The following is a 5,225-nucleotide window of genomic DNA, read 5'->3' as shown; positions in this document are numbered from 1 at the left end:
AGAAATGTTAGGAATAGGTAGAAACGACCAGAATCCATAATTATTGAGTATTGTTATATTCATAAACTGGGAAGTGATGGATGCCACCTTGACTACTCGGAATATTCCCAGGTGCCATGAGCCAGGGGCAAACTTAGATTGCCCCACGCTATAAATACCCCTGACAGCCACTTTGTGGAACTCTCTCTCTCTCTGGAGGTCTCTGGACTGGGAAATCTCTGGACTGAGTGGGTGGTTGAAGGGTGGCAGGGAGGTCTATGAAGAATAGGGTAGGAATAAATCTGAATATTTCCTGATAGACTGTGAGTGTTAGTGCATCATCAACACTGGTAGTGAGAGAGCTTAGAGAATAAGATCATCAATACAGTTGCATCAATAGCTCTGTAATAGTTCTCTGGCTTGGCTTTGGCCAGATCCGGCAAGAGAGAGTAGGAGTGAGTAAATCTCCAGCTTCCAACAAATTAATAGTGTAGTATAGAGAGAGGGGGTCATATAGTTTTTTCTAGCTTTGGCTGAGTTCTAAAGCAGTTAGGGGTTTGGAATCTTGAGGGAGAAAGTCAATTGGTTTGGGTCTCCCGTGGAGGGAAGTTGTCTGACCAGCCAAGCTGCTTCCTTGCCTATCTGTACAATTGAAATTTAGCCTAGCTTTGAAATATTTATTTAAGAAACTGTTATTTTGGATAATCCCTTTATATCTTCCTTCCCAATATTATTTCCTACCTTTCCCTCCCTTACCTTATATGTCTGTGAAGTTAATAAGGAGAGTAATTAGAGAGGAGTTTAAATCTGTGAAGGGTTAATTATAATGGACAATATTAGATATAAAGAAACTAGTCAGTCATCATTTATTCCCTTTAGATATCAAAAGCACTTTGTAAGTTTGAGTTAAAGGCAGGTCCTTACTCAGACTCCATCCCTACCTCTCTCCCCCCACCTAAGGTTCCTGAGTCAACTGATAGGGATTCCTTTGATCCACTTTCCTGACACATCAACCTTTAAAGATAATAAACCCTTTTGTGTTTTAACAGGCTTATTAGTATAATTGGTCAGTTAGTCATTAAGAGAGGGAAGAAGAGAGAAAGAACCAACATACTCTGGGCTTGAAGGGAAGCCGGGGTATCCATCGTGGAGGAAGGTGTAACTTCAAAACAAGTCCCTTCCTGTGAAATGAATTAAACCCTGTTTGTTAATTTCAGTTTAGTCTATTTCCCTTAGCCTGTGTTTGAGTCTAAGTCCCAGTCTGTAAAGCCTGCTGTTTTGTCTGTTTAGTTTAATTTCTCCTCTCCCTGAAGATCTCTGTTTCCCTTCTGTGTTATACTCCTGACTTCAGTCCTATTATATCCTGAATCTCCTTAATCCCAGCCTACCTGTAACCTAGATTACTCACTTAGCAAGTCTCTGACAACCTCCTTTCAAATTCCCTTGTACCACACACCTTTCCTCAAATTACCCCCATTGCAATAGCCTCCAGTCCTGATTGTCAACTAGTTTATAGAAAATAGAAATAGGGTCTCCAATACCCAATCTATGTCCTTGTTATCCTTTCCCTGTTTATAGATAGTGTTCAACAACAAGTACCTTCTTGAGTGGTCTATCAATCACGACCCTTGAGAAGGGAGTCAAACGAAGTCAGATCCTAAACATTATCCAAGGCAGATCATTAGCCCAATACTAATCTATCCAACCTCAGGTTGGACCTGGAAAGGTTCCCCATCTATCTAACCTCTCGAGGGTCCTTACCTCGAGGGTAGCTATTAGTGTAATGCAGAGATGCAATCAAGGCATTTACCCTTGCAAAACCTAACTGTAGGACTTCTGGCAGTTGAACAGCCTTAGAACTCTGACAGTTCAGTTGGTCCTAGAAGCTTGTGGAAAGTGGTACTGCGTGCTATAGGGATACTGACTGTGAGCCACCAAGGCAAGAGTGTGCGTTCAGATACTAGTCTTTGGGTAGGATCGTAGGGCGTTTGTCAAGGAGAGGGATGTTTCTGGATCAGACAATGCTGGTGCTAGAGTGAGAGGTTAGAGCGCGTGGAAGGAGATGTTGTATTGGAAAGAGCTAGATGAAATGAACCAGAATATCTAGGCTTATAGTTGGATAGTGGCTGAAGTCCGGGGAAAGGAGGGAGAGTTTGCTTTAAAATAAGGTCAGGATGGCCGAGTGGTCTAAGTCGCTGCGTTCAGGTAGCAGACTCCACTGGAGGTATGGGTTCGAATCCTACTCATGATAATTGTGTTTTGCTGTTACTCTGGTCCCACAGTCCCCCAAGCTACTAGAACGCCTCACGAGGATCAGGAATTGACTTGCTTAGGTTCTTGACACCACGGACACCAACCACTTCCCCCCACTCACTTGCCTTCATAGGCCAAATCTAGCGAGATAGTGTGGAGGAACAATGACCCATCTGAGGGTTGGTTTTACGGGAGGGTAGATTGCAAAAGAAGCACACGTGGAACAACGGCCTTTCAAACATCTTCAACAATATAAATATAGGATAGGTCAATCATAAGACTTTCCCAGAGGAGGTGGTATAGCAGTAATAGAAGGAATAGGAGCAGAGGGAGGAGAAGGGGTAAAGAGGAGGAGGGGAAGGAAGAAAAGGAAAAGGATAATGGAAGAATATGTTCAGAGGAGAGAGACGGAAAAGAAAGAGAAGAAAGTTTAAGAGGATGGCAAAAATTCTAAGTTAGGTGGGCCTGTATGGATCTACAAAGGTCAGAGACAGCTGAAGAAAAGGTACATAAAATTGCATGGGTGGTTCAGTGGTAGAATTCTCGCCTGCCACGCGGGAGGCCCGGGTTCGATTCCCGGCCCATGCAAAGTGAGCTATTTTAGAGCACAAATGTTCTCCTGATATTCTTGGTCGTCTCCAGCTCACCTTTTTTAGAAAGCTCCTCACAGGACGTTTGCAATTTCCAGGAAAAAGCATCATGCCAATTGTACCCACCTTCCCTCGCTAGCCCGTGCTACCCTAATCTCATACCCTTTAGAAGGCCAGAAAAGTCTTTTTGTGTGTGTGATTTGCTTTGTTTTATTAGAAAAAATACTTAGGCAAGGGCTACAATCATCTGTCAATTATGAATGACTTACAAGGACATGAAGCAATAAAATAAAAATACAGATACAAATTATATATCCGATTATTGGCAATTTCATAACAAATTTAAGATAATAATGGAGATTGCAGGTTACTTTATAGGTACAGAATAAAGCAGTATATGAAGTGCTCCAGCAAAAGAACAGAAATCAAAAGAAAAATGCAAAAGAAATGTCACATTGCTAGAGAGCATGTGTATAATATTCTTATTAAACAGCCTTCCCAGAATGTCTTATATTAGTAGTGCTGTAATTGCACTTCATTTAATTTCGTGACTCATTTCTAGATTTTTTTAACCCACTGGAACCAAGAAGGCCTTTCATGTTTATTTAAAAAAATTTTTTTTAAATTAGGTAAATGTAAAATGCACTATGTACCATGAAAATTCTCATCTTGGAACCAAAGGGTTAATAAATTTGTCTCATTTAAAATTTTTGGTGTAAAAACAGCTGGTTTTTATATTTACTGTAGTAAAGTGAAAACTCCTCAATCGGAGGATTTTATGCAGTTTGACTGCATATTACCACATACTTTACAATAGGTCCTTCCAATTGTAAGGAAATAATTAATTTCACGGTCACTGTCAGAAATGAGTGCCATAATTCTGTTATGGTTACTGTTCATCCCTCAAAGACTTCTGGAAGGATGTTCAATGTATTTCATTCTTACAACAGATATTAACAGTAGTATATAGTCCCTTAACTAGCTCGTCATGTACCTACACACTTTAGTCAGCAGAATTCTTCAAAAGCCCTTTGTTTTTGAGATCTTGGACAGAGGGGAAAGTCCTCCTTCCTGGACACCTACAGGGAAACACATCTGACAGAAGTTATTCTCGCTCACTTTGTTCTGCCCCAACCGCGCACTTCCCCCCAACCAGTTTACCAGATAGACAGTTTGGACTGATTGAACAGATGATTTGGCCTGGCACTTCTCTGTTCTGTTTTTCTTAGTCACTTGGTCTTGGAGAGATGCCCAAACAAATAAAGACACAAACTAAGAGAGCAAGTTAAGATGAGTGGATCATTTGAAGAAGGCGGTATGGAGCAGAGATAGGATCTCACAAAAAGCGACCTTCCCTGACCGGGAATCGAACCCGGGCCGCGGCGGTGAGAGCGCCGAATCCTAACCACTAGACCACCAGGGAGATTGCGAACCCTTCACTTCCTTTCTTGGTTACTAAAACAGTGGACTTCGGTATCTTCGTTCTCTTAAATATGTCCTGGAAACTTATTAGGCTCAGGTCTAGCTTCTCCACTAGACCAATCTCACTCGCAGCTCTATTGTCACTACCAGCCACGCCCACCTATCTCTGGGCTCCTCTCCCACAACAGTCCATTCCCGTAAATACTAGTTCTTAGGTCTCGCCTGAACAAAGAATTTACGCAATAGGAATGTAGAATCCCAATCTTCTGCCTATTCTATCTTTTCCGGACCGCAGTCTCTCCTGAATGCACCCCTTGCTTCCTGTCCTCGGTCCAACTGCCGTTCAGAGGGTTTTCAATTTATTTGTTTATTCTCTGGTTACCTGTTTCTTTTCTCGTCTAGTGTCAGCTCCATCTTTATGGCAGGAGTAACTCAGAAAGAGCTTCTTTGGCCCTGAACCCTGAAAGGAGGGAGTTTTTATTCTCTTGGATGTGCTCAACAGTTAGAATATCCACCACCAAATCCTTGAAACCGTTTTACCTTTCTTCCTGATGGAGAGTGTGCGACTGCAAACCAAACACTACAGGGGGGATGGTGAAGAGCTTAGGCCAACTCCACTGTCCTGTCCCATTTTTCAAACCCTCAAGATTGGGGGCCCTCTTCAGGCAAGGAAGCTTCATTCATTCCTGCACGGTACCCATCAGTCCTCCAGGCCCTCATCTCCAAATGCTAATTAGACATCTTCTAAGTAGAAATCTCATAGACATTCTAAATTCACCATATGAAAACTGAGCTCAGTATCTTTCCTCTTCTAGCTTCCCTTTTCCCTAATATTAGAGAACACCACCAATGTTCCAGGCCCCCGGGCTGGCAACCTGGGTTGCATTCTATACTATTCACTTTCTCTTTCCTCAATTCTCCCAACCCCGATAAATCAATAATTATGGATTCTGGTCGTTTCTACCTATTCCTAACATTTCT

The 5,225-nt window shown here is 42.1% G+C and overlaps 2 non-coding genes across 2 annotated transcripts; one reads left to right on the top strand and one right to left on the bottom strand.

Annotated features, from left to right (window-relative positions):
• Nucleotides 1–2,749: 2,749 nt before the first annotated feature.
• TRNAG-GCC lies at nucleotides 2,750–2,820 on the top strand. Its single transcript has one exon. It is a non-coding gene; the product is annotated as a tRNA-Gly (tRNA).
• A 1,353-nt stretch (nucleotides 2,821–4,173) lies between these two features.
• Nucleotides 4,174–4,245, bottom strand: TRNAE-CUC. The gene has a single exon. It is a non-coding gene; the product is annotated as a tRNA-Glu (tRNA).
• Nucleotides 4,246–5,225: the final 980 nt, after the last annotated feature.

Source organism: Gracilinanus agilis, unplaced genomic scaffold (genome assembly GCF_016433145.1).
Source record: "Gracilinanus agilis isolate LMUSP501 unplaced genomic scaffold, AgileGrace unplaced_scaffold49196, whole genome shotgun sequence".
Classification (NCBI taxonomy): domain Eukaryota; kingdom Metazoa; phylum Chordata; class Mammalia; order Didelphimorphia; family Didelphidae; genus Gracilinanus; species Gracilinanus agilis.
Note: the sequence above shows the minus strand (reverse complement) of the source record. Positions and strands in the feature narration are given on the sequence as shown.